Below are 24,564 nucleotides of genomic sequence, written 5' to 3' on the forward strand. Positions count from 1 at the left end.
GGCGAAATGTGTTCAAAGGTAAAAAGTCTTACTTCTTACTTTTACTTCTTGAGTAAGAAGTAAGACTTTGTCAACAGGAATTTTGTCAACCAAAATAAATTGCTCCCTTTAGTACCATGTGAATACAGAGCACTAACAAGACTTTATTCCACCCAGTCATTACTCCCACTCCCCCTTTACCCTGCAAACACTTATCAAAGAACATGAACAACACAACCACCAGGTTGGAGATTATGTTCCGAACTCCTACTAGGTCTTCTTAATTTTATCACTAGGCTGATTCTTAACAATCCTGGGTTGACAGATACTTTGTCATCAATCTTCAACTTATGACAGAGAGAATGTCTATCAAAAAGTGCAAAGCTGAGGGGATCATTATAACGTAAAACTAATTAAACAGGAGTAAGCTTTAACTGCTTAAATAAAAGGACAAAAAAATAATAAGGAGAAACAGGAGCAAACTTGCTGGACGTGATGAGACTGTTCTACCACTTAATAGGAGTTTGTGTATACACCTGTCAAAATTCATCAAATGTTACACTTAAAATTGGTGTGTTTCATTGTATATAAATTTCTACCACAAAAAAGAATCCTGTAAACTGCACTTTAGTTAATACCAGGCAAGCTGAAGTATATGGAAAAAAGTACAATGATATTGGCAACTTACTAAAAAATGCATTAAATGAAAAAATGATGATGAATGGATTGACAGAAAACTACATGAGAAAGGAAATACGGTAAAAAGATAATTGCAGAATATGAGTGATGGATATTTGGTATCAAAGTACACGTTTTCAACCTTTCCATATGTTTGAAATTTTTTGTAATAAAACACAAAAGGCCAGTCAAAGAACAAGATAAATGGTCAAAAAGCAAAGATAACAAAAACTGTCAGAATAAAATAATAGAAAAATTAATCCTTCAGAGTGAAACCTCAGAGTGATGTGGGTCTATATCAAGAGATTTAGGGAAATCCATGATATCTCTAAAATTAAATAACAAAACTTGGGGGTGTTACATCTTTGCAATTTTATGTTAATCATGGTTTCTAAAAGGGATCTGTGTTCTCCCCGTCCTACCCACACACACTAAAAGGTTAAACTGTTCGTTTGTTTTAGGGAAGTCACTGAAAGAAGGAACAGAAATGTCAGCATGGGTGAGGAGACAAACATGCATTTTCCTAAAAGGCTGTGGTGTAGGTCTGATACTCTAGAATTAATCCTCACTCATTCAAATATGCATTGTTATCAACATGGAGGATATCATAGTACACAATGCCCCAGCAGTGAAAGAGACAGATGGATTCTCAACCCTCAAGGAACCTAACTTAATCAATGGGGGAAAAAATTTAAATTATTTAATCACAGATGTATCGAGTGCTCAGACAAAACATAGAGGATGAATTCTTTAATAGGGTGCCTGCCCTAGCTAGTCTAGAGTAAGGAGAGGAAGTCAAAGAAACCTTCCTTTTGAGGAACACATGCTTGTACAGAGTAGCAAACATCACTGCAGTAGTGATGTATTTGTGATGAACAAATACCTTCTGTGTGCCCACTGATGGAGTATTTCACATACAGCTTATAGAGTTTTAGTTCAATGCCATTCTTTTGAATATTAACTTTAGCAGGTAACACACGTTTATATATTTTATAAAGGATATTCAGTTAAAAAGTTGTATGTATGTCTTCTTCAGCTATTTCAGCTTATGTCCCAAGAATCAAATGAATTCTGACCATTAGTTTGCTAGTGTGTGACAGTGCAATTGTGCAGGAGTTTCAACATTCTTTGGCATTGGAATGAAAATTGACCGTTTCCAGTCCTGTGGCCACTACTCAGTTTTCCAAATTTGCTGGCACATTGAGTGTAGCACTTTCACAGCATCACCTTTTAGGATTTGAAACAGCTCACCAGGAATTCCAACACCTCCACCTGCTTTGTTCATAGTGATGCTTCCTGGAGCCCACTTGACTTCACATTCCAGGATGTCTGCCTCTAGGTGAGTGATCACATCATCATGGTTATCTGGCTCGTGAAGATTTTTTTTGTACAGTTCTTCTGTGTATTCTTGCCACCTCTTCTTAATATCTTCTGGTGTTAGTTCCATACTTTTTCTGTCCTTTATTGTGCCTATCTCTGTATGAAATATTCCCTTGATGTTTCTAATTTTCTTGAAGAAATCTCTAGTCTTTTCCATTTTACTGTTTTCCTCTATTTTTTCCACTGATCACTGAGGAAAGTTTTCTTATCTCTCCATGCTATTCACTGGAACTCTGCATTCAAAAGGGTATATCTTTCCTTTTCTCATTTGCCTTTCACTTCTCTTCTTTTCTCAGCTATTTGTAAGGCCTCTTCAAACAACCATTTTGCCTTTTTTTCATTTATTTTTCTTGGGGATGGTCTTCATCCATGCCTCCTGTACAATTCCACAATCCTCCATCCATAGTTCATCAGGCACTCTATCAGATCTAATCCCTTGAATCTACAATCAGTTCAGTTCAGCTCAGTCGCTCATGCGTGTCCGACATTTTGCGACCCCATGAATCGCAGCACGCCAGGCCTCCCTGTCCATCACCAACTCCCAGAGTTCACTCAGACTCACGTCCATCGAGTCCGTGATGCCATCCAGCCATCTCATCCTCTGTCGTCCCCCTCTCCTCCTGCCCCCAATCCCTCCCAGCATCAGAGTCTTTTCCAATGAGTCAACTCTTCGCATGAGGTGGCCAAAGCACTGGAGTTTCAGCTTTAGCATCATTCCTTTCAAAGAGTACCCAGGACTGATCTTTAGAATGGACTGGTTGGATCTCCTTGCAGTTCAAGGGACTCTCAAGAGTCTTCTCCAACACCACAGTTCAACAGCATCAATTCTTCGGCGCTCGGCTTTCTTCACAGTCCAACTCTCACATCCACACATGACCACTGGAAAGACCATAGCCTTGACTAGACGGACCTTAGACGGCAAAGTAATGTCCCTGCTTTTGAATATGCTATCTAGGTTGGTCATAACTTTCCTTCCAAGGAGTAAGCATCTTTTAATTTCATCACTGCAATCACCATCTTCAGTGATTTTGGAGCCCCAAAAATAAAGTCTGACACTGTTTTCCCATCTAGTTCCCATGAAGTGATGGGACCAGATGCCATGATCTTAGGTTTCTGAATGTTGAGCTTTAAGCCAACTTTTTCACTCTCCTCTTTCACTTTCATCAAGAGGCTTTTTAGTTCCTCTTCACTTTCTGCCATAGGGGTGGTGTCATCTGCATATCTGAGGTTATGCATATTTCTCCCGGCAATCTTGATTCCAGCTTGTGCTTCTTCTAGCCCAGCGTTTCTCATGATGTATTCTGCATATAAGTAAATAAGCAGGGTGACAATATACAGCCTTGACGCACTCCTTTTCCTATTTGGAACCAGTCTGTTGTTCCATGTCCAGTTCTAACTGTTGCTGTGGAGGAGCTGGAAGGCTTTAACCAAATACTGAAAATGTATTTGCTCCACTCATGACGAAGGTTGGAAGCTGGGACGAGCATAACAAAGGGTTATGAGCGTTCACTGAGTGCCCAAGGCTGGGAACGGATGATGAAGGGTCAATACGCCCAGCCTTGAGGCGTTCGAAGGCTTCCTTCTGATCACGTGCTTCTGAGAGCAAGGACTGTTGTTTCATGATAATACTCCCTTTAGAGTTTCGCCAAAGCTATGTTATGGCTTGGGCGGTAGGAACTGTATTTTATGCTTGAATGTTTTAATGTTTATCTGGAATGGCTATGTGCAAGTCAGCCTTATGCTCTATTCCCTGAAAATTATAAAACTACACAACTGGATAATAAACTTTGTCAGTCCACTAGAGACTGTCCCTGAGTGTCCTTTTCAGAGTGCGGTTCTCCGAGCCTTACAGTTGCTTCCTGACCTGCATATAGGTTTCTCAAGAGGCAGGTCAGGTGGTCTGGTATTCCCGTCTCTTTCAGAGTTGTCCACAGTTTATTGTGATCCACACAGTAAAAGGCTTTCGCATATTCAATAAAACAGAAACAGATGTTTTTCTGGAACTCTCTTGCTTTTTTGATGATCCAGCAGATGCTGGCAATTTGATCTCTGGTTCTTCTGCCTTTTCTAAAACCAGCTTGCACATCTGGAAGTTGACAGTTCATATATTGCTGAAGCCAGGCTTGGAGAATTTTGAGCATTACTTTTCTAGCATGTGAAATGAGTGCAACTGTGTGGTAGTTTGAGCATTCTTTGGCATTGCCTTTCTTTGGAATTGGAATGAAAACTGACCTTTAATATTGCATAGGAACCTGGAATGTCAGGTCCATGAATCAAGGCAAATTGGAAGTGGTCAAACAAGAGATGGCAAGAGTGAATGTTGACATTCTAGGAATCAGCGAACTAAAATGGACTGGAATCAGTGAATTTAACTCAGATGACCATTAGATCTACTACCGTGGGCAAGAATACCTTAGAAGAAATGGAGTAGCCATCATGGTCAAGAAAAGAGTCTGAAATGGAGTACTTGGATGCAATCTCAAAAACGACAGAATGATCTCTGTTCGTTTCCAAGGCAAACCATTCAATATCACAGTAATCCAAGTCTATGCCCCAACCAATAACGCTGAAGAAGCTGATGTTGAATGGTTCTATGAAGACCTACAAGACCTTTTAGAACTAACACCCAAAAAAGATGTCCTTTTCATTATAGGGGACTGGAATGCAAAAGTAGGAAGTCAAGAAACACCTGGAGTAACAGGCAAATTTGGCCTTGTAATATGGAATGAAGCAGGGCAAAGACTAATAGAGTTCTGCCAAGAGAATGCACTGGTCATAGCAAACACCTTCTTCCAACAACACAAGAGAAGACTCTACACATGGACATCACCAGATGGTTGACACCGAAATCAGACTGATTAGTTTCTTTGCAACCAAAGATGGAGAAGCTCTATACAGTCAACAAAAACAAGACCAGGAGCTGACTGTGGCTCAGATCATGAACTCCTTATTGCCAAATTCAGACTTAAATTGAAGAAAGTGGAGAAAACCACTAGACTATTCAAGTTTGACCTAAATCAAATCCCTTATGATTATACAGTGGAAGTGAGAAATAGATTTAAGGGACTAGATCTGATAGACAGATTGCCTGATGAACTATGGACAGAGGTTAGTGACATCATACAGGAGACAGGTATCAAGACAATCCCCGTGAAAAAGAAATGCAAAAAAGCAAAATGGCTGCTTAGGGAGGCCTTACCAATAGCTGTGAAAAAAAGAGAAGCGAAAAGCAAAGGAGAAAAGGGAAGATATAAGCATCTGAATGCAGAGTTCCAAAGAACAGCAAGAAGAGATAAAAAGCCTTCCTCAGTAATCAATGCAAAGAAATAGAGGAAATCAACAGAATGGGAAAGACTAGAGATCTCTTCAAGAAAATGAGAGATATCAAGGGAACATTTCATGCAAAGATGGGCTTGATAAAGGACAGATGTAGCATATGTGTATTTGAATTTTGAAAAGATATTTCCAAAGAAGTTATACAAATTTATACTCTGATCAAGAATTTGAGAGTAACTGATTCTCCATATCTATTTAAATAAAGTATATTAGGCTTTACATTTACCAGTCAACTAGGTGAAAAAATATCTCAGGGAAGTTTTAATATGCATTTTTATATTAAACATAGCAAGACATCTTTACAAAGGCATTTATTTTTCAGTGCACTGTATTTTTGCCAACATTTTTAATGAATTTCAGGAATTTTATTTATTTGTAAAATTTCATCATTTGTTAAAGATGCTTCAATATTTTCTCCCATTTATGTTTATACCTTTGCCATATAGTGTAATGTTCTTTGGTTTTGCCTTGCTTTGGTTTTAAGAAGCAGATATTTATAATATTTATAAAATTAACATTTTGAATAAGAAAATTTCCATGTATTCTAGGTTTGGCCATACTTCATCAAAGTATAATGAAAGATTTCCTGACAAGATATAAAACATCAAAATCCCATTTTCATTTCTATTTGAACTTTTTCTACATCATGTATGCTATACTTTGATATAACATGCCAAGAGGAAAATGTCATAAAATACAAAGTTGATAAAGCATCAAGTCATTCTTGACAGTGATTGCTGTAGCAGGTTGCCAGGAATAACTTGGAAGATAAAAGAACAAGAGCAGCTACAACATAATAACAGTTCCTATCAATAGGGCCATGTTAGTTAATATTGGCCTCAAGAAGATTCAAAATATAATCAATGAGAAAAACCTATGTTAGCATAAGCATGTAAAAATTAAGAACACTAACAAAATAAAGAACTATCAAGCCTGATGGGAATTTTAAATAGGATAAATTATGTTTAATATTTAATATGATACCTATTATGCCTTCATGTTAAAGATCAGGGCATTTGTAGCATTTATAAACAGTACTTTTCCAAATTCCAAAGTACTTAACTTTAGTACCAAAAGTTAGGTACTTTAGTACCTAAGTAACCAAACCTAGTAAAACTAGATTATATTTTTTCCAAAAAAAAAGCAAAATTGCCTGCCATGTAAACATAATTTTCAAAATCCTGTATTGTTGGCTTCCCTGGTGGCACAAATGGTAAAGAATCTGCCTGCAATGCGGGAGACCTGGGCTCAATCCCTGGGTTGGGAAGATCCCCTGGAGAAGGGAATAGCAACCCACTCCAGTATTCTTGCCTGGAGAATTCCATGGACAGAAGAGCCTGGTGGGCTACAGTCCATGGGGTCACAAAGAATCAGGGCACGACTGAGTGACTAGCACACACACTTCCTACATTTACTGAACTACAGTAATTCACATATTTTAATTTTACAATATGAATTAAGGATACACTTCTTGACAATTTTAAAGCTATCTGAACCTCTCTGATAATTAGTGATACACCTGTTGCCCATTGGTATGTCTTCTTTGGAAAAAGAAGTCTATTTGCATCATTTGTCCATCTAAAAATATAATTATTTGCCTTTTTGTTTTTGAGTAGTACAAGTTCCTTATATATCTAAAATAATATTGACCAGTTATCAGATATATAGTTTGTAAATATTTTCTCCCATCCTAACTTGTTTTTAACTTGTTTCATTTACTGTGGAGAGTTTTTAGGTTTGATGTAGTCCCCTTGCTTATTTCAGCCTTTGTGCCTATGCTATTGGCATCTTAACCAAAAGATCATTGCTCAGAATATGCTACTCAAATTACAAGACCCTAAACCTACCCCCTTTCTGATAAGAATCATAATAGCCGTTACAGAATTTATTTGTATATTTGTCTCATTACTTAATATTTGTGCCAATATCAAAACTGCCTAAGAGACCCATTCTACAAATGCTTTCAAATTTTTAAAAATGTTATAAATAATGTGTATTATTCAAACATAAAATCAAACATATGAAAGCCTACCTTGCCCAAAAAAGTTCTTCACTTTTTTAAGGTTAGATCCGTTCTTATGATTATACTAAAACACAAACGTAAGTAACATTAGGCTTTCTCTATTCTGTATGGTCCATAAAGCCATGCACCACTAATTACATTGTAGTCTTTCTCTTTTTCTATGCTGCATTGTCAACAAGACCATGTACTACTAATATACTGAACTGCAATTTCAACGTATAAAGTAATAAGAAATGATTAACAGAACTACAACATGTTAAGCAGCAATGACAAGATATTTATTATGAAATATTTATGATTCTTTTTAAAAGAGTCATTTTAACCAGTCAGCATAAATAGGAAACCACACAAATGAGTACTGCAATCTCTTCAAGAAAATCAGAGACACCAAGGGACATTTCATGCAAAGATGGGCATAATAAGAGACAGAAACGGTATGGACCTAACTGAATCAGAAGATATTAAGAAGAGGTGGCAAGAATACACAGAAGAACTATACAAAACAGTGTTAGTGACCTGGATAACTATGATGGTGTGATCACTCACCAAGAGCCAGACATCATAGAATGTGAAGTCAAGTGGGCCTTAGGAAGCATCACTATGAACAAAGTTAGTCGAGGTGATAGAGTTCCAGCTGAGCTATTCCAAATCGTAAAAGACAATGCTGTTAAAGTGCTGCACTCAATATGCCAGCAAATTTGGAAAACTCAGCAGTGGCCACAGGGCTAGAAAAGGTCAGATTTCATTCCAAACCCAAAGAAGGGCAATATCAAAGGATGTACAAACTATCACACAACTGTGCTCAATTGAAATGCCAGCAAGGTAATGCTCAAAATCTTTCAAGCCAGGCTTCAACAGTATGTGAACTGAGAAGTTCCAGATGTACAGGCTGGATTTAGAAAAGGCAGAGGAACCAGAGATCAAATTGCCAACATCTGTGGGATCATAGAAAATTCAAAGGAATTCCAGAAAAACATACTCTTGCTTCATTGAATATGCTAGAGCCTTTGACTCTGTGGATCACAACAAGCTGTGCAGAATTCTTAAGGAGATGGGAATACCAGACCACCTTACCTGGCCTCCTGAGAAATTCGTATGTAGGTCAAGAAGCAACAGTTAGAACTGGACATGGAACAATGGACTGATTCAAAACTGGGAAAGGAGTATGTCAGGGCTGTATATTGTCATCCTGCTTATTTAAATTATATGTAGAGTACATCATGCAAAATGCCTGGATGGATGAAGCACAAGCTGGAATCAAGATTGCCAGGAGAAATATCTATAACCTCAGATATGCAGATGATACCACCCTAATGGCAGAAAGTGAAGAGGAACCAAAGAGACTCTTGATGAAGGTGATAAAGGATAGTAAAAAAGCTAGCTTAAAACTCAACACAAAAAAACTAAGATCATGGCATCTGGTCCCATCACTTCATGGCAAATCGATGGGGAAAAAAATGGAAACAGTGACAGACTTTATTTTCTTGGGCTCCAAAATCACTGTGGACGGTGACTGCAGCCATGAAATGAAAAGATGCTTGTGCCTTGGAAGACAAGCTATGACAAATCTAAACAATGTATTAAAAAGCAGACATATCATTTTCCAGCAGAGGTCTGTATAGTCAAAGCTATGGTTTTTCCAGTAGTCATGTACAGATGTGAGAGGTGGATCATAAAGAAGGCTGAGCACCAAAGAATTGATGCTTTTGATCTATAGTGTAGGAGAAGACTCTTGAGAGCCCCTTAGACTGCAAAGAGATCAAACTAGTCAATACTAAAGGAAATCAACCCGAATGTTCATTGGAAGGACTGTTGCTGAACCTGAAGCTCCAATATATTGGCTATCTGATACAAAGAGCTGACTCACTGGAAAAGACTCTGATTCTGGGAAAGATTGAGGGCAGGAGGCAAGGGGGTGACAGAGGATGAGATGGTTGGATGGCATTATCAACTCAATGAACATCAGTTTGTGCAAACTCCAGGATACACTGAAGCACAGGCAACCCTGCCATGCTGCAGTCCTTGAGATCACAGAGTTGGGCACAACTGATGACTGAAGAACAACAACAAAGGCACAACCAATCTTCACAAACATTTTTGGTCGCTAGATTCCTCCTTCATGATTCCCACTCCTGAATCTACAATTTAACTTAGAATACATTCCATTACCTGCTTCTTAACCTGCCATCATAACCAGTGAATGCATTCACAAAAACAATTTTCAAATCTATCTCTAATATAGTTGCCATTGCTCTCTATTTCTTCTCTTACTGTTCAAAATTTCCCCCACCAAAGACTCATTGAAACACCGGTGGTTTTTTTTCTTTTTTTTTCCCCTCAACATGTATCTTCTTTTTGTCATTAATTTCTTGTCAGAATTAACACAATTTTTCCCCTGATTTTAAAAAGCTTATTCATAGCATTTCAATCTAACACTTCTTTAAATCTCATTTCCTCTAACTAGTCTAGGTAAGATTTAAATTTCTTTTCTCCACCTCAATCATATTTTACTCTGCTTATTTCCCTAATTTAAGCCTCATCCTCAATTGAGTTTCATGTCCAGGCAAATCCATCACTGTTTCTACGTTATCTACTATCTTAAATGGTTCATTCTAGCAGTTTTTATACTGTTGCAATGCATAAAATATAAAGATTATTCATATTTCTAATTCACTACCTTAGTAAATTTGTCTTTAGTTCAGTGAAACTATCTAGGCTGTTTACTATTTTTTTTTTTTTTTTGCTAGCCAAGAAATATGTATTATTCGTTCCAACCACGCCCCTCACTCCACACCAAAGCCACTATTGAGGCAATTTCTCAGGTATTTCCAATTCTTTAGCAAAATTAGAGCTAGCCATATTTGCCTTAGGAATTCAATTTTTAACCTGCCACTTTTAATAAACATTTCTATATTAGGAAGCAGGCAGCTGGAAGCAATTTCGAGAAATACAGCCTGATACATGCTTTTTGTCTCTCTTTTTAGATTTGAGAAATGACAGCATGGATATCATTTTTAACGAGTGTCCAAATTGGCAACATCACATTTCTGTCGTCTCCTACAACTTGTGAAATTCTTCGAGAACTTACAAATATTATAAGCTACATACTAAAAATTCAGCAGTATAAAAAGGAAAGCTAATTTCTATCACATATCCATTCAGTTAACAAAGTTAAGGGAGACTGACTCTGTAAGGGAGGCAATAATGGTGGTAATAAACTAAATTAAAAGACTTGGGGCAGCATTGACGAAACTACTGTAAAAACTATGACACTAAGTACTTTATTGGTACTTTATTCTTAGCTAACTTTGTAAACAGTAGAAGGCAGAGCTTGGAAACGTGACGTACATGTAGTTGTGAATATGATTTTACTGGATTTGGTGGTGATGTTTATTATTTCTCTCTTAGTTAAGATATATCCACACTCTCTCTTGGGGAAGCAGCTATCTACAGTCTTATACATACATACTCTACGACATTACACACCAAAACATACACACTTCTACTCTCTAAATTAGAGAAAGAGAATTTCTATGATTTAAAGCCTTCACAAACAGCTGCAATAAGAGAACTAAGATATATACTAAATTCAAACTGGACTCGCTAACTGATTAGTTAAGCCATTTTTGACAAGCGTTTTGAGACATTTAAGAGGTGCTGATGCCAACCTCCCATACTCCCAAGAGAAGGTAATTCACTGCTACTGGTTATCCGTGGTTTTAAGGTCTGCCATTTTTTTAATTGGCTAACATTACTAAATCACAAGTCATGCATAGGATATATCTTAACTAAGAAAGAAATAATAAACATCACCACCAAATCCAGTAAAATCATATTCACAACTACATGTACGTCATGTTTCCAAGCTCTGCCTTCTATTGTTTACAAAGTTCAGTTCAGTTCAGTTCAGTCGCTCAGTCGTGTCCGACTCTTTGCGAAAGTTAGCTAAGAATAAAGTATCAAATGAAAGGTCAAAGGCCAGCCTACAACACGTATACATTTCAAAAAATTGTGTTTGTATGATGTCCAATCACTTAAAACTGGATATTCTTTTAAAATACACCATCCATTAAATAGTGGTAAGTAAAAGCAGAGGAAGACGGCAGAGTAGAAGGACGTATGCTCATATTCTCATGCAAGAACTCCACAATTACAACTTGCTGCTGAACAACCATCGACAGGAGAATGTTGGATCCCACCAAAAAAGATATCCCATGTCCAGGGGCAAAGGAGAAGCCACAGCAAGACCGTCGGAGGGGCAAAATCACGTTTAGAATCAAACCCCATACCCACCAGAAACTATTGGAGGGCTCAAACAAGCCTTGTGCGGACCAGGACCCAGAGAACCCACAGAGACTAAGCCACAACTGTGTCTGAGTGTCTCCTACGGAGGTACAGGTCAGCAGTGACCTGCTGCAGACCTGGGTGTGGCATAAGCCCTCTAGGAGGAGGTCACCATTAACCCTACCATAGAGCCGCCAGAACTTACACAGGACTGGGGAAACAGACTCTTGGAGGACACAAACAAAGCCTAGTACACACCATGATCCAGGAGAAAGGAGCAGTGACCCCACAAGTCTGATCCAGACTTGCCCGTGAGTGTCCAGGAGTCTCTGGCAGAGGCGTGTGTTGCTGGTGGAGGGTGGGGGGCGCTCAGTGCAGCACTGCATGCCTGCGACCTTTTAAAGGAGGTCCTAACTATCTTCATTACCTCTCCATAGTTTGGCCTCAGGTCAAACAACAAGGAGGGAACACAAGCTTAGTCACCAACAGAAAACTGTATTAAAGCTTTACTGAGCATGACCCTGCCCATCAGAACGAAACCCAGTTTCCCCCTTAGTCAGTCTCTCCCATCAGGAAGCTTCTATAAGCTTCTTATCCTCATCCATCAGAGGGTAAACAGAACAAAAGCCACAATCACAGAAAATTAACCTAACTGATCACATGGATTACAGCCTTATCTAACTCAATGAAACTATAAACCATGCCATGTAGGGCCACCCAAGATGGACAGGTCATGGTGGAGACTTCTGACAAAATGTGGTCCACTGGAGAAGGGAATGGCAAACCACTTCAGTATTCTTGCCTTGAAGACCCCACGAACAACATGAAAAGGCAAAAAGATAAGACACTGAAAGATGAACTCCCCAGGTCAGTTGGTACCCAATAAGCTTCTGGAGATCAGTGGAAAAAAAACTTCAGAAAGAATGAAGAGATGGAGCCAAAGCAAAAACAACACCCCATTGTGGATGTGACTGGTGATGGAAGTAAAAGGTCAATACTGTAAAGAGCAATACTGCATAGGAACCTGGAATGTTAGGTCCATGAATCAAGGTAAATTCAAAGTGGTCAAACAGGAGATGGCAAGAGTAAACTACAACATTTTAGGAATCAGTGAACTAAAATGGATCAGAATGGGTGAATTTAACTCAGATGACCATTATATCTACTACCGTGGGCAAGAATACCTTAGAAGAAATGGAATAGCCATCATAGTCAACAAAAGAGTCTGAAATGCAGTACTTGGATGCAATCTCAAAAACAACAGAATAATCTCTGTTCATTTTTCCAAGGCAAATCATTCAATGTTACAGTAATACAAGTCTATGAACTGAACAGTAATGCTGAAGAAGCTGAAGTTGAACAGTTCTATAAGACCTACAAGACCTTCTAGAACTAACAACCAAAAAGATATCCTTTTCCTTATAGGGGACTGGAATGCAAAAGTATGAAGTAAAGAGATACCTGGAGTAACAGGCAAATTTGGCCTTGGAGTACAAAATGAAACAGGTCAAAGGCTAACAGAGTTTTGCCAAGAGAATGCACTGGTCATAGCAAACACGTCTTCCAACAACACAAGAGAAGACTCTACACGTGGACATCACTAGATGGTCAATACAGAAATCAGACTGATGACATTCTTTGCAGTAAAAAAAGGAGATCTATACAGTCAACAAAAACAAGACCAGCAGCTGACTGTAGCTCAGATCAAGAACTCCTTATTGCCAAATTCAGACTAAAATTGAAAAAAGTAGGGAAAACCACAAGATAATTCAGGTATGACCTAATTCAAATCCTTTATGATTATAAAGCAGAAGTGTCAAATAGATTCAAGGGATTAGATTTGACAGAGCGCCTGAAGAACTATGGACAGATGTTCAAGACATTGTATAGGAGGCAGTGATCAAGACGATCCCCAAGAAAAAGAAAAGCAAAAAGGAAAAATGGTTGTTTGAGGAAGGCTTACCAATAGCTGAGAAAAGAAGAGAAGTGAAAGGCAAAGGAGAAAAGGAAAGATATACCCATTTGAATGCAGAGTTTCAAAGAATAGCAAAGAGAGATAAGAAAGTCTTGCTCAGTGATCAGTGCAAAAAAAACCAGAGGAAAACAACAGAATGGGAAAGACTAGAGATCTCTTCAAGAAAATTAGAGATACCAAGGGAACATTTCATGCAAATATGGGCTCAATAAAGGACAGAAACAGTATGGACCTAACAGAGCAGAAGATATTAAGAAGAGGTGGCAAGAATACACAGAAGAACAATACAAAAAGATCTTCATGGCCCAGATAAATCACAATGGTGTGATCACTCACCTAGAGCCAGACATCCTGGAATGCGAAGTCAAGGAGGCCTTAGGAAGCATCCCTATGAACAAAGCAGGTGGAGGTGATGGAATTCCCCAGGTGAACTATTTCAAATCCTAAAAGATGATGCTGTGAAAGTGCTTCACTCAATATACCTGCAAATCTGGAAAACCCAGCAGTGGCCACAGGATGGGAAAAGTCAGTTTTCATTCTAATCCCAAAGAAAGGCAATGCCAAAGAATGCTCAAAAGTGAAGTCGCTCAGTTGTGTCCGACTCTTTGCAACCCCATGGACGGTAGCCTACCAGGCTCCTCCATCCATGGGATTTTCCAGGTAAGAGTACCAGAGTGGGTTTCCATTTCCTTCTCCAGGGGAAATTCCCGACCCAGGGATCAAACCCAGGTCTCCCACATTGTAGGCAGATGCTTTACCGTCTGAGCCACCAGGGAAGCCCAACTACCACACAATTGCACTCATCTCACACGCTAGTAAAGTAATGCTCAAAATTCTCCAAGCCAGGCTTCAGCAATACGTGAACCGTGAACTTCCAGATGTTCAAGCTGGATTTAGAAAAGGCAGAGGAACCAGAGATCAAATTGCCAACATCTGCTGGATCATTGAAAAAGCAAAAGTGTTCCAGAAAAAACATCTACTTCTGCTTTATTGACTATGCCAAAGCCTTTGACTGTGCGGATCACAACAAACTGTGGAAAATTCTGAAAGAGATGAGAATACCAGACCACCTGATACACCTCTTGAGAAATCTGTATGCAGGTCAAGAAGCAACAGTTAGAACTGGACATGGAACAGCAGACTGGTTCCAAATTGGGAAAGGAGTATGTCAGGTTGTACATTGTCACCCTGCTTATTTAACTTATACACAGAGTACCTGATACACAATCCCAGGCTGGATGAAGCACAAACTGGAATCAAGATTGCCAGGAGAAATATGAATAACCTCAGATAAGAAGATGACACCACCCTTATGGTAGAAAGTGAAGAACTAAAGAGCTTCTCAATGAAAGTGAAAGAGGAGAGTGAAAAAGTTGGGTCGAAGATCAACATTCAGAAAACTAAGATCATGGCATCTGGTCCCATCACTTCATGGCAAATAGATGGGGAAACAGTAGAAACAGTGACAGACTTTATTTTGGGGGACTCCAAAATCACTGCAGATGGTGACTGCAGTCATGAGATTAAAAGATGCTTGCTCCTGGAAGAAAAGCTATGATCAACCTAGACAGTATATTAAAAAGCAGGGACATTATTTTGCCGACAAAAGTCCATATAGTCAAAGCTATGGTTTTTCCAATAGTCATGTATGGATGTGAGAGCTGGACTATAAAGAAAGCTGGGTGCCGAAGAATTGATGCTTTTGAACTGTGATGTTGGAGAAGACTCTTGAGCGTCCCTTGGATTGCAAGGAGATCCAACCAGTTCATCCTAAAGGAAATCAGTCCTGAATATTCATTGGACGAATTGATACTGAAGCTGAAACTGCAGTATTCTGGCCACCTGATGAGAAGAACTGACCCATGTGAAAAGACACTGATGCTGGGAAAGACTGAAGGCGGGAGGAGAAGGGGATGAGATTCACAACAGAGGATGAGATTGTTGGATGGCATCACTAACTCAATGGTCATGAGTTTCAGTAAGCTGCATGAGTTTTCGATGGACAGGGAGGCCTGGCATGCTGCAGTCCATGGGGTTGCAAAGAGTCAGACACAACTGAGCAACAGAACTGAACTGATGCAAAACATAATAATGATTTTAAAACACTGGCATTATTATTAAATATAGAACCAGAAAGGATCAAAACGTCAAAATCACCTGGAGAAATAACAACTCATACACATGTATCTGTAGAAGTTAAGAGGATTTCGAGATCATATAACCAATGCTAGCGAAGTTAGGGCTGACATTCTAAATCCTGTGGTGGGGGAGGGGGTAGGCAAAAGATAAAGGGGACTAATAAGTACAAATGTCCAGCTATATAATATACGTCACAGGGACATGACGTATAGCATAGGGAATATAGCCAATAATATAGCCATAACTTTTGACAGATGGTAACTAGATTTACTGTGGAGACCACTCTGTGATATATAAAAATCCTGAATCATTATGTTATACCCCTGACACTAAGGTAATATCATAAATCAATTATACTTAAAAATTACCTACATTGACAAACAAAAAGACCCCAACACCTAGTTTGTGTTCTTACCTTTATACCATGAAGTGAAGTGAAGTAAAAGTCTCTCGGTTGTTTCCAACTCTTTGCAAAACCATGGACTATACAGTCCATGGAATTCTCCAGGCCTGAATACTGGAGTGGGTAGCCATTTCCTTCTCCAGGGGATCTTTCTAACCCAGGTCTCCCACACTGCAGGCTGATTCTTTACCAGCTAAGCCACCAGGAAAGCCCACTTCATATCATGTAAGAAACATCTCGGAGACCATACTTTCCTCTGAGAATCATAATTTTCTGGAACACTTCCAAAAACTCCCATAAAATGGAAATCAAAAGTTGGGCAACAACAAATGGTTTTCTTTAAAACACAAGGAATCATTCAAGGAATGTATTATAAAAGTGTCTTTCTTAGCAGGACTATATACACAACTAAATCTGACGTCTAATTGTTAAAAAATCTCCCAAAAGCCTAACAGCTAGAAAAATTTTTCTGTCCTTCATTACTTTATTACTTTGTCTTTTTTGTCCTAGCAAATTGGATGCTGAGTATGCAGTGATCAATATAATTTCAATCTGCTCTTTTTAACTTAAAAATTTAAAAAAAGTCTCACAGCAACTGAACGGTTTTGACAGATTCTTGCCCATTTATTTTTCTCTTATCTTAGAATAAGTCCCTGCTATTTCATTAGTAAATCTGTAACACTAAAATGTAACATTCTGAATTTTACCTGACTAGTTCAAAATTGGGAAAGGAGTATGACAAAGCTGTCTATTTTCACCCTGCTTACTTAACTCATTTGCAGAGTATATCATGCAAAATGCCAGGAAGAATGAATCACAAGCTGGAATAAAGACTGCAAGGAGAAGTATAAACATCAGATATGCAAAAGATACCACTCTAATGGCAGAAGTAAACAGGAAATAAAGAGCCTCTTGATGAGGGTGAAAGAAGAAAGTGAAAAAGTTGGCTTCAACTCAACTTTCGAAAAACTAAGATCGTGCCATCTGGTCCTGTCATTTCATGAAAAACAGAAGGGAAAAAAGTGGAAGCAGTGACAGATTTTATTTTCATGGGATCCAAGAAAATACTGCAGATAGTGATTGCAACCATGAAATTAAAAGATGCTTTCTCCTTGGAAGGAAAGCTATGATAAAACTACACAGCATATTAATAAGCAGAGACATCACTTTGCTGATATAGGTCCATATAGTCAAAGCTATGTCTTTTCTAACAGTCATGTACAGATTTAAGAGTTGGATCATAAAGAAGGCTGAGTGTCAAAGAATTGATGCTTTTGAACTGTGGTGCTGGAGGAGATTCTTGAGAGTCCCTTGGAATGTACAGAGACCAAACCAGCCAATCCTAAGGAATAGCAACCCTGAATATTCATTGAAAGGACTATTTCTAAAGCTGAAGTTCCAATACTTTGGCCACCTAGGAAAGACTGAAGGCAAAAGGAGAAAGGGTGGCAGAGAATGAGACTGTCAGACAGCATCACCAACTCAGTGGACGTAAGTTTGCGCGAACTCCGGGAGATAGTGAAGGAGAGGGATGCCTGGCATGCTGCCCGCCATGGAGTCACAGAGAGCCAACTTAGTGACTGAAGAATAACACTAAGACGTAGCATTCTGAATTAAGTTACTAAAAACTGCTATAAACTACAATTCCCCAAGTAGTAAAACAAAATTTTTGCTAAGCTCCAACTCCTGACGCTCTACAGCCAAGCAACGTTTTTAATTTTTTTACATCACTCTTCTTTTCACTGTTCCAGTCACAGCCTATGCAGGAGTTAGCAATATCCTTGATGCACAGCAAAGGAAATCATGAACAAAATGAAAAGACAACCTACGGGCTGGCAGAAAGTATTTGCAAACAATGCATCTGCCAAGGGCTTAATTTCTAAAATGCATAGACAGCCCATACAACTCAACAACAAAATAACAACCCAGTCAAAAAAAGACAGATGACACAGACATTTCTCCAAAGAAAATATATAGATGGCTAATAGGCACATGAGAATATGCTTAACACTGCTAATTATTAGAGAACAGCAAATCAAAACTACATTGCAGTATCAACTCACACTGGTCAGCACAACCACCATGAAAAAGTCTACAGATAATAAATGCTAGAGAGGATGTGGAGAAAAGAGAACCCTTCCACATTGCTTGTGCAGTCACTATGGAGCATAGTATGAAGGCTCCTTAAAAATAACTAAAGCTAGTCATCGTATTATCAAAAATCTCACTCCTGGGCATACATTCAGAGAATATATAATTTGAAAAGATACAGGCACTGAAGCGTTCACTGCAGCGCTATTTACAACAGTCAGGACGTAAAAGTAATCGAAATGTCCATCAACAGATGAACTGATAAAGAACATGTGGTATGCATACATACATACATATACAGACACACACACAAGTGGGGCTGCCCAGTGTGGTCAGTGGTAAAGAATCCACCTGCCAATGCAGGAGACACAAAAGACTCAGGTTCAATCAGGAAGATTCCCTGGAGTAGGAAATGGCAACCCATTCCAGTATTCTTGAGTGGAAAATTCCATGGACAGAGGAGCCTGGCAGGCTACAGTTCATGGAATCAGAAAGAGTTGGTCATGACTGAGCAACTGAACACACACACACACACACACACAATGGAATATTACCCAGACATAGAAAAGAATGAAATAATGCCATTTGCAGCAATACCGATTGTTCAGAGATCATCACAGTAAGTCAAGTACTGTTAGTCGCTCAGTCCTATCCGACTCTGCAATCCCATGGACTGTAGCCCGTCAGGTTCCTCTGTCCATAGGATTTTCCAGGCAAGAATACTGGAGTGGGTTGCCATTTCCTCCTCAAGTCAGATAAGTCAAAGACAAATATATGATACCACTTATATGCGAAATCTTAAAAAAAAATGATATAAATGAACTTATCTATAAAACAGAAAGAGACTCACAGACAGAAAACAAACTTACGTCACCAAAGGGGAAGAGGGCAGATAAATTAGGAATTTGGGATTAGCAGATACAAACTATTTTATATATATATATATATATATATATACACATATATATATACACACACACACATACATATATATATAATGTCTAAACAAGGTCCTACTGTATAGCACAGGGAACTATATTCAATATCTCTAATAAACCATAATGGAAAAGAATATGAAAAAGAATATATATGTACACACACACATATATACACACATACATTCTCTCTCTCACACACACACACACACACACACACACACACACACACACACTCTTTCCAGGTGGTGCTAGCAGTAAAGAACCTGCCTGCCAATGCAGGAGACTTAAGAGACACGGGTTTGATCTCTGGATCAGGAAGATCCGTGGAGGAGGGCATGGCAACCCACTCCAGTATTCTTGCCTGGAGAATTCCATGGACAGAGCCACAAAGAGTCAGACCCAAGTGAAGCAGCTTAGCACGTCACACACACACACACACACACACACACACACACACACACACGTATAAGTGAATCACCTTGCTGTAGACCAGAAACTATCACATCATAAATTAATTATACTTCAATGAAAAAATGCTTGAAATTCTCCCCCAAAAGGAAAGTTAAATTAAGATTCAACACTGAAAAGGCTCAGGAGAGGCGAGCGGGGTTGTGGCCCTCGGGCCCTCCCCTACCCCTGCAGAGTGCGGGCTGCTCTGAAAAGGGTGGTGTGGCCACAGGCATTTTGGTGGGTTAGTGAGGGAATGAGGAGAAAAGCACAAGGCTGTCTCTTTCCAGTCTCTGAGCATGCCTGCTTGCCTGCCAGGGCTTTCGAGAATCTAGACACAGCCTTGCAAGCTGTATTTAAACTGGCTAAAGAAAACTTCTGACCTGCATAATGTAACAGAACAGGTCAGAAAACATTAACCAGTAGAAGTGTAGAGGAGGGAAATATGGTATGCTGCAATCCATGAGGTTGCAAAGAATTGAACACAACTTAGGGACTTAACTGAACTGAAAGGAATATTGTGGTAAAGAAATACGAGGTTTACAAGTAAAAGTACTGAAAAAGGTAACCAGACTGAAAAAGGAACGAATTTTATATGCACAGAGACTACAAGAATTCTTCATCAAAACTCAACAGCTGAGAGAGCAACAGAAAGTCATTCATGAAACCATTAAAATTTTAGATCAATTAAGAGCAGGATTATGTGACTGCCGTGCACTAACTGAAGAACACATGAGGAAGAAACAGCAAAGTCTGAAAATCTTTGGCAGCAGAATCTTAAACTTATCACAGAGCTTATGAATGAAAAGAATACAGGAAGAAAACAAAAAGTTTTCTGAACAGCTGCAGCAGAAAATTGAGAATGATTAACCACATCAAGCAACTGACTGTGAATCTGAGAAGATGTTATTCCAGATTCACCAGTAACAACCTTTTCATTTTCTAGCGCTAACTGGCTATGAAGAAAGGAAAACCTCCACGTCTGATACACAAAACAAACAAACAAACCTCCAAGTCGGATACACAAACTAAACTGGAGCACTTGGGTGTGCACATGAATTAAGAAAAGTACCCAAGTCTTCAACCATAACATAAACCTAATGAAAGTGAAATTATATTGGTGGACACTTGTGAGTAGAGTCAAGCTCCAATGGCTAAAACACATGGAAAAAGCAGTTATCCTCCTGATAATATAGCTACAGTTGCTGCTGAAACACCTGGACTTTGTGTTCAAGAAGAATCTGAATCTCAAGGCCCTAGGAGCCCTCTTGGTGACGAACTCAACCACTATCTGGAAGGAGATCACAGAAAAAGGAATACAAGTTTGTCCTCTTCTCTTTTAGAGACCAGGAAAATAACCCACCTGAAAACAGGGCCTTTCAGTAACACTTCTACTTCCAGATCAGAGAAACTTAGATCAAAATCTGAAGATGGTACCTTTTTCAAACATCCTCACCTTGGGGCTAAAATGAACAAGATCATTAACCAGTCATCTTCTAATAAGCAGATACTTATAAATAAAAATACAAGTGAATCCATAAGCAGCATAGCATTGATGATATTAAAGATACTGATAAAGATAAACATGCAGTATCCCTGAAACCACTGGGAGGCAGAATCAAAAGGAAGAAACCTGAGGAAAAGTGAAAATGAAGTTAAGCACCCTCAAGCCTCTTTTGATAAAGAAAAAGAGTTTTCTCTTCAACTGGACAGTCATTCTTCCATGAATGGAGACTATGTGATGGATGGATAAAACTCTGGATCTGTCTGATCCATTTTCAGCTATTCAGTGTTAAGAGAAAAGCCAAAAAAGTCAGAACTCTAAAATCAAATTTAGGCAAGTGACTTTGCAGTAGTCATGTATGGATGTGAGAGTTGAACTATAAAGAAAGCTGAACGCTAAAGAATTGATGCTTTTGAACTGTGGTGTTGGAGAAGACTCTTGAGAGTCCCTTGGACTGCAAGGAGATCCAACCAGTCTATCCTAAAGGAAATCAGTCCTGAATACTCATTGGAAGGACTGATGCTGAAGCTGAAGCTCCAATACTTTGGCCACCTGATGCAAAGAACTGACTCATTGGAAAAAACCCTGATGCTGGGAAAGATTGAGGGCAGGAGGAGAAGGGGACGACAGAGGATGAGATGGCTGGATGGTATCACTGACTCGATAGATGTGAGTTTGAGCAAGCTCTGGGAGTTGGTAATGGACAGGAAACCTGACATGCTGCAGTCCATGGGGTCGCAGAGTCAGACACAAATGAGCGACTGAATTGAAGTGACTCTCCATGAGGCCCTGAAGCCCATTCTGAAATGGCTCTTCCTCAAGACGTAAGGCCCTGAGTGTGAGCTGCAGGTTAATCAAAGATTCCCCAGAACAGCCCTGTTTACAGGAGTATCTTTTCCAGTCCTTGAGTAATCTCCAGATAATGAAACACTGTTACAAATAAAGGAAGAAAATTCTGTACTTAAAATCCCTCTACATCCACATAGAAGTTTGGAGATAATCTTTTTGATGATGTGAAGGGTGCTGATTCTCATCAGTCTATAATGATAAAAACCAGGTCAGTCTGTGAAGCATGTAAACTTGCATCAGTTTTTCAGTTAAATCCACACAGAATTGCTAAAGCAAAGTCTCCACAAAAAAAAAAAAACACACACACACAAGATATATCCTTGAAAATATTCAGTGGAGTATAGATCCAGGAACAGACCTTTCTCAGTATAAAATGGTATTACTGTAGTAGATATAAAGGATGGCAGTCAGTCAAGATTAGTAGGAAGAAAAACAGTGGACGTGGAGTGTACACTGGTTAGTGGAACTATGCTTGTATAACTGAAGAAGAGGAGAAGGGAGAAAAAGTCCAAATGGAGAAAGAAAAATGAATGATAGTTTAGAAGATGATATGAATCCTGTTTGGCGGATAGCTTCCCCCAGATGGCAGATAAAGAGAAGGAACTGTCTGTTATTACCAAAAAACTAACACTCCTAGTAAAAAAACAAGATAAAGTCAAATAAAAAAGCATTCTTGGAGCCATATTTTAAAAAGAGACTGACTTACAAAATTTTCCTCATATTGAGGCAGTTTGGAAAAAGGAAGAGAGAAGAAAATTGCTTGGACACACATGTAAGAAACGTGAAATTTTTATGCAGATTTTCCAGCAGAAGAAAGAGGAACAAAGTTGGTTTCCCGCTCAAGACACCAATTTTGCTATATTCCACCCAACACACGAGAGAATTTTGGGAAAATTGGTTTTCCTTCCATTCAGACTTGTATGGGAAGAGGTTATGTTAAAGAAAGACCTTGATCCCTGTCCTCATCCAAAAAGACGGCAGCCTTACAGTGTAATATTTCTTCCTAAAGGCAAAGAGCAGCAAAAACAGAAGAGAGGACAATTTTTTTAGTTATTTATAGTTAAAAGTTGGTATTACACAGACTTTTTAATCTTTTGTAACTTGATTTATAAGCTATTTTTCTATTGAAAGTGTTTAAGTGGCATTTATCCATCACACAGACTATTTAAAAATGCAGATAAGTTCATGCTGTATTTTCTTGCTTTTTCATCTTTAAAATAATAAAATACTTTATTATTTTGCATTATAAAGTTAATAGATGTTTATTACTTTCTTTGGTAGTGAAAGTCACTCAGTCATGTTCGACTCTTTTTGACAGTCCATGAAATTCTCCAGGCCAGAATACTGTAATGGGTAGCCTTTCCCTTCTCCAGGGGATCTTCCCAACACCAGGGATCAAACTCAGGTCTCCTGCATTGCAGGCAGATTCTTTACCAGCTGAGCCACAAGGGAAGCCCAACGATACTGGAGTGGGTAGCCTATCCCTTCTCTGGCAGATCTTCCCGACCCAGGAATCAAACCAAAGTCTCCTGCATTACAGGCGGATTCTTTACCGACTGATCTATCAGGGAAGCCCTCATTTGGTAGTACCAATTACAGTTTTGAAAATAAAAAGTTTCAACATTTGCTATCTTTTGAGACATTTTCTCATTTTCTTCCTCAGTCTTCTGGTGATTATGTTTCATGGTTTTGTTATACTCTACTTCTCCTTTTAAGAAATTCTTCCACTTCTAGGAACTTCCTGGCCGTCCACTGCTTAGGAATCTGCCTTCTAAGGCAGGGAACACAGATCTGATCCCTGGTTGGGGGACTAAGATCCCCTATGCTGTAGAGCAAACTAAGCCTGCATGTCACAACTACGTATAGAGAAGCCTGCGCCACAAGGAGAGATCTTCGTGTGTCACAACCAAGACCCGATGTAGCCAAATAAATAAATAAATATTTTTTAAAAGTTCTTCTACGTTTATTTTACTCCTCTTTAGGCACCATGCCAAACTCCCTGAGGATATGGACTTCATCTTACTGGCTGTTTAATTCTTTAAGTAAGTGCCTGACAACCAATAATTTGTGAAGCTAAGCTGAGACTAGCCAAATCGAGACAAATTTTTGTTGAGAGCAACATTCATTCAAAGACGCTGAAAGGCATTCTTCTGTTACCTATTCCAACATCAACATAAACAGCATGATATTTCACACTTGACTCTTACTCATTGAGAAAATGGATTCATTGACCCTGGTTATGATGCAAGGAGCACAACTTGTCTGTAAATGTAGTCAGGAGTCACTCTGGGTGCCTCATCAGTGAGGTGGAAACATTACTTCACCCCCTTCTCCCAGCAGGAGAGACAAAATGAGAGCTTCTTCCCTTAGCAAGGCAAACCCAACTTCCCCTGGGCCTCAGGTCGCCACATGCTGGACAGATGAACTTTTAGATGACTACAGGCGTCCACTATATTCTGTCTGATTCCTAAGCTGTCTGTGTGACAATTCACGGATAAGGTTGATCTACCACTTGTTCTCTATAAGACAGAATAATAT

The 24,564-nt window shown here is 39.0% G+C and overlaps 1 protein-coding gene and 1 pseudogene across 1 annotated transcript in view; one reads left to right on the forward strand and one right to left on the reverse strand.

Annotated features, from left to right (window-relative positions):
• The window catches only part of DDX10 (DEAD-box helicase 10), a 311,750-nt gene that overhangs the window by 140,212 nt on the left and 146,974 nt on the right, over nt 1-24,564 (reverse strand). The gene's annotated exons all lie outside the window — the stretch shown is intronic.
• LOC108637589 lies at nt 7-23,020 on the forward strand (annotated as a pseudogene).

This window comes from Capra hircus, chromosome 15 (genome assembly GCF_001704415.2).
Source record: "Capra hircus breed San Clemente chromosome 15, ASM170441v1, whole genome shotgun sequence".
Taxonomy (NCBI): domain Eukaryota; kingdom Metazoa; phylum Chordata; class Mammalia; order Artiodactyla; family Bovidae; genus Capra; species Capra hircus.